The sequence below is a fragment of the Aphelocoma coerulescens genome, chromosome 22 (assembly GCF_041296385.1).
Source record: "Aphelocoma coerulescens isolate FSJ_1873_10779 chromosome 22, UR_Acoe_1.0, whole genome shotgun sequence".
Classification (NCBI taxonomy): Eukaryota; Metazoa; Chordata; class Aves; order Passeriformes; family Corvidae; genus Aphelocoma; species Aphelocoma coerulescens.
Window position 1 is genome coordinate 5,001 of NC_091035.1, and position 12,814 is coordinate 17,814.

Here is a 12,814-nt window from a genome sequence, read left to right on the forward strand (position 1 = left end):
GCCCCTCGCTCTAGGCCCGCCCCCTTCCCCTGGACCCTCCCCCTGGGCCCACCCCTGGCCCTAGGCCCGCCCCCCCTGGCCCTGGACCTGCCCCCTGGGCCCGCCCCTAGCCCTGGGCCCGCCTCTGGCCCTAGGCCCGCCCCCTCGGCCCACCCCTAGCCCTAGGCCTGCCCCCTGGGCCCCTACCCCTAGCCCTGGGCCCCTGACCCCTGGCCCTGGGCCTTGGACCCCTAACTTTGGGCCCGTAACCCTGGGCCCCGGGCCCTGCACCCCTAGCCCCTGGACCCCTGCACCCCTAGCCCCTGGACCCCTAGCCCTGGACCCCTAGCCCTGGACCCCTGGCCCCTAACCCTGGGCCCCTGCACCCCTAGCCCCTGGCCCTGTACCCCTAGCCCTGGGCCCCTGGCCAATAGCCCTGGCCCTGGGCCCCTGGCCCTGGGCCCCTAGCCCTGGACCCCTAGCCCTGGACCTCTGACCCCTGGCCCTACACCCCTAGCCCTGGATCCCTGGACCCCTGCACCCCTAACCCCTGGCCCTGGACCCCTAGCCCTGGACCCCTGGCCCTGGGCCCCTAGCTCTGTACCCCTAGTCCTGGGCCCCTGGCCAATAGCCCTGCACCCCTGGCCCCTGGCCCTGGACCCCTAGCCCCTGGCTCTGGGCCCCTAGCCCTGGACCCCTGACCCCTAGCCCTGCACCCCTAGCCCTGGATCCCTGGACCCCTGCGCCCCTAACCCCTAGCCCTGGACCCCTAGCCCTGGACCCCTGGCCCCTAACCCTGGGCCCCTGCACCCCTGGCCCCTGGCTCTGGACCCCTGGCCCTGTACCCCTAGCCCTGGGCCCCTGGCCAATAGCCCTGGCCCTGGGCCCCTGGCCCTGGACCCCTAGCCCTGGACCCCTAGCCCTGGACCTCTCACCCCTGGCCCTACACCCCTAGCCCTGGATCCCTGGACCCCTGCACCCCTAACCCCTGGCCCCCTAGCCCTGGGCCCCTAGCTCTGTACCCCTAGCCCTGGGCCCCTGGCCAATAGCCCTGCACCCCGGACCCCTGGCCCTGGACCCCTGACCCCTAGCCCTGCACCCCTAGCCCTGGATCCCTGGACCCCTGCGCCCCTAACCCCTGGCCCTGGACCCCTAGCCCTGGGCCCCTGGCCCCTAGCCCTGCACCCCTGGCCCCTGGCCCTGGGCCCCTGACCCCTGGCCCTGGATCCCTGGCCCCTAGCCCTGGATCCCTGGACCCCTAGCCCTGGACCCCTGGCTCCTGGCCCTGGACCTGTACCCCTGGACGCCTGACCCTGTGGCCTGTGGCCCCTGGCCTGTGGCCCCTAACCCTGCCTCCTACCCTGCACACCTGTCCCTAGCCTGTGCTCCTCACCTGTGCCTGCACCCCTCGCCCTGCCTCTTGCCCTGTACCTGCACCCCTGACCTGTGATCCTCGTGTGCACCTGCACCCCTAGTGTGTGGTCCCTACTTGCACCTGCACCCCTAACCTGTGCTCATTTGAACCTCCACCCCTAACCTGCACTCCTTCCCTGTGCCTGCACCCCTGGCCCTTGCTCCTCACCTGCACCTGGCACCCCTAGTGGGCACCTGTGCCCCTACCCTGTGTACTACTGTCCCCTTTGGCCCCTGGCCCTTACCTGCTGGTCTCTGGCTGGCGTGCGTTGTCCCTTGTGTGGTGGGCTCCTGCCGTGGTCCTGGTGGTGGGGCTCTGGCATTGTATGGGTATTGGGGCTATAGGGTTGGGGTCGGGGCTGAGGCTGCGGTTAGGGTTTGGGGCTGGGGTCGGGTGGGGAGGGTGCTGGCATGGGCTCAGCATTTTAGATTATTGCCTCCGGCTGTGGGGAGGGTGCTGGCAAGGGCTCGGCATTTTGGATTATTGCCTCCGGCTGTGGGGAGGGTGCTGGCATGGGCTCGGCATTCAGGGTGATTGCCTCCAGCTGTGGGGAGGGCTGCTGCCTGGGGCTGCTTTTTGGGGGGAATGGGGTGTTGTTTGGGGTCCTGGTTAAGGTTAGGTTTAGGGAATGGGGCTTGTGTATCGTACCTCTTGTGTTTGTTGTGGAGTGTGTGGTTTCTGAGCCCGTTCTCTTTATTCCCTGGCTTCCCCCTGGGCTCTTCGCCTTTATTATATTCTCCTGCTGCCTCCCCCTTGGGCTCTTGGCCTTTATTATGCCCCCCTGTACTCTCCCCCTGGGCTCTCAGCCTTTATTGTGTCCCTCCTTAGCTGCCACCCTTTTTGTGGTTTTCTAACCTTTTTTGTGTGGGTGTTCTCCTTCCGTGGGGGCTATGCCGCTCTCCTGGTGTTGGGGGGTCTGCCTGCTGTGGCTGGGTGGGCTAAAATGGTGGCCTGAGGGGTGCTGTGGGGTGGTGTGCGACTGGCGGGAAGGGGGGGCTGCCCTGAGGGGAGCCGGGATGGCGGGAAGGGCCGCCGTGAGGCGGCGCGGGGTGGGGGGGGTCCCCTGAGGGGACCCGCGGGCGGCGAGGGGCGGGAGCTGCCCTGAGGGGGGTCGCAATGGCGGGAAGGGCTGCCGTGAGGCGGCGCGGGGTGGGGGGGGTGCCCTGAGGGGACCCGCGAGCGGCGAGGGGCGGGGGATACCCTGAGGGGGGCTGTAATGGCGGGGGAGCTGCCCTGAGGGGACCCGCGGGCGGCGAGGGGTGGGGGGTGCCCTGAGGGGGTCCGGGGTACCGGGAGGGGCTGCCGTGAGGCGGGGGGGTGCCGTGAGGGAACCCGCGGGCGGCGAGGGGCGGGGGATACCCTGAGGGGGGCTATAATGGCGGGAGGGGCTGCCGTGAGGCGGCGGGGAGTGCCGTGAGGGGACCCGCGGGCGGCACGGGGCGGGGGATACCGTGAGGGGACCCGGAATGGCGGGAGGGGGGAGCGGCGGGGGGGTGTGAGGCGGCGGAGCGGTGCGGGAGCGGTGGGGGGGGTGGCGGCGGCTCACGGAGGGCTGGCGGGTGGCTCCAGGCGGCGGCGGAGTGGTGCGGGACCGGCGGCGGCTCACGGAGGGCTGGCGGGTGGCTGCGGGCGGCGGCGGGTACCGGACCGGTGGGCTCTGGCTGCCGGCAGGGGCAGGGTCGGCGCGGGACTGGCGGAGGGGCGGTGCCGGGGGCGGGAAATACCGTGAGGGGAGAGGGGCGGGGCTAGGTTTCGCGCGCGCGCGCGAAAGAGGGGGCGGAGCCGGGGGCGGGGCGGCGTGAGGGGAGGGGGGCGGGGCTAGATTTCGCGCGCGCGCGAAGGAGGGGGGCGGTGCCGGGGGCGGGGCGGCGTGAGGGGAGGGGGCGGGGCTAGATTTCGCGCGCGCGCGAAAGAGGGGGGCGGAGCCGGGGGCGGGGCGGCGTGAGGGGAGGGGGCGGGGCTATATTTCGCGCGCGCGCGAAGGAGGGGGGCGGAGCCGGGGGCGGGGCGGCGTGAGGGGAGAGGGGCGGGGCTACATTTCGCGCGCGCGCGAAGGAGGGGGCGGTGCCGGGGGGCGGAGCGGCGTGACGCAAGCAGCGGGGGGCGGAGCGGCGTGACGCAAGCGCCGGGGGCGGTGCCGGGGGGCGGTGCGGCGTGACGCAAGCGCCGGGGGCGGTGCCGGGGGGCGGAGCGGCGTGACGCAAGCGCCGGGGGCGGTGCCGGGGGGCGGAGCGGCGTGACGCAAGCGCCGGGGGCGGTGCCGGGGGGCGGAGCGGCGTGACGCAGGCGGCGGGGGCGGTGCCAGGGGCGGAGCGGCGTGACGCAAGCGCCGGGGGGCGGAGCGGCGTGACGCAAGCGCCGGGGGCGGTGCCGGGGGGCGGTGCGGCGTGACGCAAGCGCCGGGGGCGGTGCCGGGGGGCGGTGCGGCGTGACGCAAACGCTGGGGGCGGTGCCGGGGGGCGGTGCGGCGTGACGCAAACGCTGGGGGCGGTGCCGGGGGGCGGAGCGGCGTGACGCAAGCGCCGGGGGCGGCGCCGGGGGGCGGAACGGCGTGCCGCGGGACCGGGGGCGGCGCCGGGGGGCGGAGCGGCGTGACGCGGGCCAGGGGGGGCGGCGACCGGGGCCGGGGGGGGGGGGCGTGTGGCGCGGGCCAGGGGGGCGGTGACCGGGGCTGGGGGGGGGCGTGTGACGCGGGCCAGGGGGGCGGCGACCGGGGCCGGGGGGGGGCGTGTGACGCGGGCCAGGGGGGGCGGCGACCGGGGCCGGGGGGGGCGTGTGGCGCGGGCCAGGGGGGGCGGCGACCGGGGCCGGGGGGGGGGGCGTGTGACGCGGGCCAGGGGGGCGGCGACCGGGGCCGGGGGGGGGCGTGTGACGCGGGCCAGGGGGGCCGGGGGGGGCGGCGACCGGGGCCGGGGGGGGGGCGTGTGACGCGGGCCAGGGGGGGCGGCGACCGGGGCCGGGGGGGGGGGCGTGTGACGCGGGCCAGGGGGGCGGCGACCGGGGCCGGGGGGGGGGCGTGTGACGCGGGCCAGGGGGGCCGGGGGGGGCGGCGACCGGGGCCGGGGGGGGGGCGTGTGACGCGGGCCAGGGGGGGCGGCGACCGGGGCCGGGGGGGGGCGTGTGACGCGGGCCAGGGGGGCGGCGACCGGGGCCGGGGGGGGGGCGTGTGACGCGGGCCAGGGGGGCGGCGACCGGGGCCGGGGGGGGGGCGTGTGACGCGGGCCAGGGGGGCGGCGACCGGGGCCGGGGGGGGGGCGTGTGACGCGGGCCAGGGGGGCGGCGACCGGGGCCGGGGGGGGGGCGTGTGACGCGGGCCAGGGGGGCGGCGACCGGGGCCGGGGGGGGGGCGTGTGACGCGGGCCAGGGGGGGCGGCGACCGGGGCCGGGGGGGGGGCGTGTGACGCGGGCCAGGGGGGCGGCGACCGGGGCCGGGGGGGGGGCGTGTGACGCGGGCCAGGGGGGCGGCGACCGGGGCCGGGGGGGGGGCGTGTGACGCGGGCCAGGGGGGGCGGCGACCGGGGCCGGGGGGGGGGCGTGTGACGCGGGCCAGGGGGGCCGGGGGGGGGCGTGTGACGCGGGCCAGGGGGGCGGCGACCGGGGCCGGGGGGGGGGGCGTGTGACGCGGGCCAGGGGGGCCGGGGGGGGGCGTGTGACGCGGGCCAGGGGGGCGGCGACCGGGGCGGGGGGGGGCGTGTGACGCGGGCCAGGGGGGCGGCGACGCATATGTGGGGGTCTGTGATGAATGGGGGAGGGGGCTTGGGGTGAGTGATAGGTGTGGGGGGGGGGGGGGGGGGGGTATCCCATTACCTAACTCAATTACTGCTCCAGATGGGAGTAGCTATGTGATGACTAATTGATTCAATTAGGCGCTCCCAGCTGGAGCACTAATTAGGGGCCCTATATACTATATATAAAAAGAAGAAAAAATAATAAGTCTGGTGCAGCAGTAGGGCTTTTAATGCTCCCTGGGAGTAAAAATTCTATATGTAAAACTTTTTTTTTTTACTCCCAGGGAGCATTAAAAGCCCTACTGCTGCTTTTTTAAATTTAAGCTATAAAGAAAAGTAAACTTTATTTCTAACAAAAGTTAGAAATAAAGTTAAAAAGTTAGAGTGAAAGAGAAAAGGAAAGTAGAAAAGTTAGAGTTAGAGGGAAAGAGAAAGGGAAAGTAGAAAAGTTAAAGTTAGAGAAAAAGAGAAAGGCAAAGTAGAAAAGTTAAAGTTAGAGGGAAAGAGAAAAAGAGAAAAGCAAAGTAGAAAAGTTAAAGTTAGAGGGAAAGGGAAAAGCAAAGTAGAAAAGTTACAGTTAGAGTTAGAGGGAAAGAGAAAAGCAAAGTAGAAAAGTTAGAGGGAAAGAGAAAAGCAAAGTAGAACAGTTAGAGTTAGAGGGAAAGGGAAAAGCAAAGTAGAAAAGTTAAAGTTAGAGGGAAAGAGAAAAGCAAAGTAGAACAGTTAGAGTTAGAGGGAAAGAGGAAAGCAAAGTAGAACAGTTAGAGTTAGAGGGAAAGAGGAAAGCAAAGTAGAAAAGTTAAAGTTAGAGGGAAAGAGAAAAGCAAAGTAGAACAGTTAAAGTTAGAGGGAAAGAGAAAAGCAAAGTAGAACAGTTAGAGTTAGAGGGAAAGAGGAAAGCAAAGTAGAAAAGTTAAAGTTAGAGGGAAAGAGAAAAGCAAAGTAGAACAGTTAGAGTTAGAGGGAAAGAGGAAAGCAAAGTAGAAAAGTTAAAGTTAGAGGGAAAGAGAAAAGCAAAGTAGAAAAGTTAAAGTTAGAGGGAAAGAGAAAAGCAAAGTAGAAAAGTTAGAGTTAGAGAGAAAGAGAGAAAGAGAAAAGCAAAGTAGAAAAGTTAGAGTTAGAGAGAAAGAGAAAAGCAAAGTAGAAAAGTTAGAGTTAGAGAGAAAGAGAAAAGCAAAGTAGAAAAGTTAGAGTTAGAGAGAAAGAAAAGCAAAGTGGAAAAGTTAGAGTTAGAGAGAAAGAGAGAAAAGCAAAGTGGAAAAGTTAGAAAGAAAGAAAAGCAAAGTAGAAAAGTTAAAGTTAGAGAGAAAGAGAAAAAGAGAAAAGCAAAGCAAAGTAGAAAAGTTAAAGTTAGAGAGAGAGAAAGAGAAAAGCAAAGTAGAAAAGTTAAAGTTAGAGAAAAAGAGAAATGCAAAGTAGAAAAGTGAGAGTTAGAGGGAAAGAGAAAGAGAAAAGCAAAGTAGAAAAGTTAGAGGGAAAGAGAAAAGCAAAGCAGAAAAGTTAGAGGGAAAGAGAAAAGCAAAGTTGAAAAGTTAGAGGGAAGGAGAAAAGCAAAGCTAAAGGGTTAGAGAGAAATAGGAAAGTAAAGTAGAAAAGTTGAAGTTAGAGAGAAAGAGGAAAGTAAAGCAAAAGAGTCAGAGGGAAAGAGAAAAGTAAAGTTAAAAAGTTAGAGAGAGAGCAAAGTTAAAGACAGAAAAGTAGAGTTGGAGAGAAGAGGAAAGAGAAAAGTAGAGAAAACACAGGAATAAAGACAGAGGAACAAAGAAGAGTTAAAAGAGAAAAATAGAGAAGGACAGAAACAGAGTTAAAGAGAAAAAGAGAGAGACAAAGCAATAAGGAGAAATAGGAAAGCAAAGAATCGGAGTCAGAGACAAACAAGGAAATAGTTAAAGAGAAATAGGGAAATAAACCTAGAGAGAAACATAATTGGAGAGAGTGAGGAGAAACTGAGAGACAGAGGTAGAAACAATGAGAAAAAGAAAAACAGACACAGAAATAAAGATAGACGGAGAAAAGTAAAGTGAAGCAAAGCAAGAAATACAGTGAATAAATGACTAAACCACACCAAAGAAAGACAGGAGCCAAGGAAGGAGGGGGGGGCTGGGGTCTTTATTAGGGTTTTAGAGTTTATTCAACTTTATTGAATGGATTTTTGTATTTACACTCTAGCACAATATACAGAAACAACAATGTATACAAATAAAGTACAAATACAATCCATATACACACTGGTAAAAGTCCTATTTGCATACAGAGCAATACATGGAAATACAGCAGCAGACACAAATACAGACCAATACAGAGCAGCGCAAGCCAAATACATATCAATACAATATAACAATTACTCTATTTCTGGAAAACTTGCTACATTTTGTTTTATTGTTACAGAAAACCCAAAACAACAGCACCACAGGGAGAACATACCAGTCATCCACCACACACACCTCCTTCAGCTTCCACACAACCCCACCATTGCTCTCATCGCAACCACTCTCCTCACCCTGGCCCCTCGGGAACGGGGTTCCCGAGAGCCTCCAAATCGTCCTGCCTGACAAAACCCCGGCCCGGCACGGTCCGCACCCAAACCTTGGCGATGAACATCGCCTCGCAGACCGGCCGGGACCGAGGAAAAAAAAACCCAGCCGGGGGGGAAAAAAAAAAAAACCCCCCCAGCTGGGGTTTTTTTATTCTAAATTTAAAAATGTGTTGAAAAACCTGAAAGGCAAAAACCAAACACACAAGGTTAGAACCATTCCACCACACACACACCTCTTTCAGCTTCCACACAACCCCACCATCATCTCAACCACTCTCCCCACCCTGGCTGCTCGGGAACGGGGTTCCCGAGAGCCTCCAAATCGTCCTGCCTGACAAAACCCCGGCCCGGCACGGTCCGCACCCAAACCTTGGCGATGAACATCGCCTCGCAGACCGGCCGGGACCGAGGAAAAAAAAACCCAGCCGGGGGGGAAAAAAAAAAAAACCCCCCCAGCTGGGGTTTTTTTATTCTAAATTTAAAAATGTGTTGAAAAACCTGAAAAGCAAAAACCAAACACACAAGGTTAGAACCATTCCACCACACACACACCTCTTTCAGCTTCCACACAACCCCACCATCATCTCAACCACTCTCCCCACCCTGGCTGCTCGGGAACGGGGTTCCCGAGAGCCTCCAAATCGTCCTGCCTGACAAAACCCCGGCCCGGCACGGTCCGCACCCAAACCTTGGCGATGAACATCGCCTCGCAGACCGGCCGGGACCGAGGAAAAAAAAACCCAGCCGGGGGGGAAAAAAAAAAAAACCCCCCCAGCTGGGGTTTTTTTATTCTAAATTTAAAAATGTGTTGAAAAACCTGAAAGGCAAAAACCAAACACACAAGGTTAGAACCATTCCACCACACACACACCTCTTTCAGCTTCCACACAACCCCACCATCATCTCAACCACTCTCCCCACCCTGGCTGCTCGGGAACGGGGTTCCCGAGAGCCTCCAAATCGTCCTGCCTGACAAAACCCCGGCCCGGCACGGTCCGCACCCAAACCTTGGCGATGAACGTCGCCTCGCAGACCGGCCGGGACCGAGGAAAAAAAAACCCAGCCGGGGGGGAAAAAAAAAAAAACCCCCCCAGCTGGGGTTTTTTTATTCTAAATTTAAAAATGTGTTGAAAAACCTGAAAGGCAAAAACCAAACACACAAGGTTAGAACCATTCCACCACACACACACCTCTTTCAGCTTCCACACAACCCCACCATCATCTCAACCACTCTCCCCACCCTGGCTGCTCGGGAACGGGGTTCCCGAGAGCCTCCAAATCGTCCTGCCTGACAAAACCCCGGCCCGGCACGGTCCGCACCCAAACCTTGGCGATGAACGTCGCCTCGCAGACCGGCCGGGACCGAGGAAAAAAAAACCCAGCCGGGGGGGAAAAAAAAAAAAACCCCCCCAGCTGGGGTTTTTTTATTCTAAATTTAAAAATGTGTTGAAAAACCTGAAAGGCAAAAACCAAACACACAAGGTTAGAACCATTCCACACACACACACTCACAGGCAGACACAACCACATAGGCACAGACAGCCTCTCACACACAGATACAGACAGTCACACACTCTTCAGCTTACACACTGACTGTAGCCATTCATCAAAACACTCCACCAATGAAAATACTTTGATACATCTTCCCTGGCTGCCGCTCCTCGATATCGAGCCGTAGATTCCAGGAAAATCGGTAGCATCGGTGACCGTGGAGATCCAAAGCCGCCTCGGGACCTGCAAGAAAATGTGAAGCGGTCAGAGAGGGGCCCGTGGCTAGGAGTTATCCCCACACCAGGCCCACAAATTTTCTACCCAAATCCCCACAGAAAATAAATGAACCCTTAAGTTTTATGACTGTTCTACCTAACTCTGACTCTACATGCCAGGGCAGGGCGGCTCCGACCCTAAGCGGCGCACGGATGGGCGGCACCCCAAATTAGGAAAAGATGACACGAGGGCTTGAGATGAGTCTCCGGAAGATTAATTCTTGAGCGCAATACACTTAGAGGCGATGGAACCTACTGAAATACTGCGGTCACGGAGGGAGGGTCCGATACCCTCCCTCTAGAAGTCCAAGGGAATGACATGTGAAAAGAAGCCAGTACTAAAACTGAGAAGGAAGATGGATGAGAACATCTTGTGTACTTCCTCCAGTCTCAAGAAGTAAAAAGGTAAAGATGCCAGAATAAGCCCCATCTGGGAAAGTAGGCAAGTAGAGTACAGCCAATACGGCCCAGAACGATGCAAAAAAAGTCACTGATATGCAACAAAGCCCTGTGACACAGAGGACAATGGACACTACATAACATAGACACAACCTACAGAACATAGACACAAGTTGAAACTGCCCAGCAGTCTCACCTGATGGACCCAAGATTCCTACTGCAAGATGAGCCAGAGGCCGATGATGCCAAAGGAAAGAAAGCTCTATGGCAATAGCACATGATAGCAAAACATAAGTCCTTACAAGAAGTTGGTACCAAAGCTGTTAAGAGGATGCTCAAGAAGCTCAGTAGGCCTAGAGAAGAAGGCAACAACTGCTGGGGGACCGGGGCGATCGCTCCGGACCCAAAGGCGAGCTCCCGGGCCAAAAGGTTTTGCGATGACATCGAGACTCGGAGAAGGCCGATGACGTGAAGCTCGTGAGAACACGGAGACGGGTCGGAACCGTCCTGCCCGGCAAAAGGTCGGGTGATGCTGAGGAGAAATCCTCTCCCTTTACTTCCAAGGGGCCTATCCCTCTACAGCCCTCTCCTCTAAGCTAACTTCAAATTGCCTCCTGCAAGTCCAAAGGGTTTTCCCTTGTCCCCACCATCGGTCCCAACACTTATCTTTTGGAAGGCGAGCCGACAAAATCCATCCTCAATGGAAATGAGCACACGGGCGCCATGGATGTTGATACGGTCCCCAGGGTCTGTTTTGGTGGCTGCAAAAATTCAGAAAAAAAATTCAGACCGCAGTGAGACGTCCCAAAAGCGACCCCTTCCGCAAGGCCTCCCTCCCTCCTAAGGGCTGAGGCTCGCTTACCTGCCGCTTCCAAACTTCAGCTCCGCAGCTGCTCACGGCACCTAAGACAACAAAACAGAAAACGTCACTGTGGCCCTCGAGAATATTAATCCCCGGGGGTCCTCCGCACCGGTACCCCGGCTCACCTCAAATCTTCATCCGATTCCAGAGGCGGCCCAGAAAATACCTGCAAAGCGAAAAGGTACATGCTTAGTACACTGCCACATACCGCTCGCCTATTACTTGCCCCACTTAAAGGCCAACTCACCTGATTGTCTCTATTTCTTGGCACGTCCAAGGCAGCAGCAGCACCTGCAAAGAAACAAAGCAAAAAACATCCTGAAAGACTCTGAAATCACAACCTCCCCCCTCCAATTAAAGTACACTGCACCTATAGCTTAAGCTTGCACCCACCTGGCTGCCAGCATCCCCGACCGGGACATCTTGCCGGTGGACCGCCTAAAATGCGCAAAAAATAACAGATGCTTAGAGCTGCACCAGAAATTGATAAGTGAGCAAGAAAAACTAGTTCAGTCCACTAGTCACCGCTTACCTCACTCACTTCACCTTGATGGCTGAGATCCAGCTTGACCTCCTAAAAATAAAGACAAAGAACAATGCTGTAACACAGCCACCATTTGCACCTGCTCCACAAACACAAATGGTGACTGACCTTCCTGTGGGAACCCCGTCACCCGGTCCAGGGCGCTCTGCCACGGATTTAATCCCTCCGCATCTGAAAGAAAGCGATGACAAAAGTCAAAGTGCTGCATGAAAACTTCACAGCCCCAGCTATCTTGTGTCAATCTAGGAATACCATCTAGAGGCCAAACTACAGCCTACACCACAAATTACAAGTCCCCAAGCCTTGTCCTATTACACCCATATGCCAGACCGTGCGGCAGGGCAGAGCAGCTCCGGGCCAAATTCACGCAGACACCTGTGACACAGGAAAGGACAAAGGAGGGGATGCGATGAAGAGAGAAAACCCTCGTAGAGAAGAACGATCGCAAGGACCGAGAGAACGAGGAATGAGATGACCTAGGCGAGACCGACGGTGAGCCGATGAGGCTCGAAGAACCCTGGCGGAAGGACTTATTCCGAGAACCGCAAAGACGGATGCCCGAGAATCGTACGGTCAGAATCCTCTACCGCTCTTCGCATTCTGACAAGTCCTAATCTGCTATAATGGATCATTGTGGCATACAGCTGTGAATACAGCTCAGAACAAGACCATAAAAGACATCTGACTCGACACTTCTAAAGAGAGATGCGATTCTGATGCACCTCCAAGCTCTTGAGTCAAAGGATCGATGGTATCGGCACCGGGCCAAAGAGCACCGAGAGCAGAGATGCTAAGAATAACACCCAACATTTCCAATAAGCATCTCAAAGGGCTAAGGCAAAAGACCTGCAACAGAAGATGCCCAAAAGACACAGAACATACAATAGACAAGTGACGCACACCGGGACTGCTCTGCTCTGCACACCTCGGCATTGTGATCAAAAGTGAGACTTGCCCTTTATGTGGCCTAAGGGGCCCCTTCCTGGACATCCCCACCTCCATATCTGACTCAAAAATCCCTCCCGGCGAGCCCTGACCCAACACCGCACATTCATTCCCTCAGTGGATTGTAGCCCTCAACTTATCTCTCAGGCATCTGGAGATGGGAATCCTCCTCAGGCACAACAGAAGGCCGGCTCACCCTCTGGGAAGCTCCTGTCATCACCGGGCTGTCGTCTCCTAGTCAGCCACAATAAAGAAAACCAAACATCACTACAGGAACTTAGTGGCACGTCGGCCAAAGCCCCGACAATTCCGCTACTCACCGTCCCCTAAGAAGGCCGGGGTCCTCCGACCGCACGCTTCGGCCACGCTCCGAGGCCGACGCCGTCATCGCGGGGTATGCCTGGGTTAAGAGGAGACAAGGTGGTGTGGCATTGCTGAAACTTAAGTGGACCCTCCCTCCTCCTCCCTCCCTGACTCACCGCAACTCCACGGCCGTGGATGTACCGGAAGGTACCTCAGAAGAGAAAATGTAAAGGCTTCGTTGCAGAGTCCCGTAATACTTCCAGAGCGCTCACGACGGTGGCAAACCGGGTCTGTCGGGCGGTCGGCGAGAAGGTTCGGCATAAAAAAAGCGGACCCCC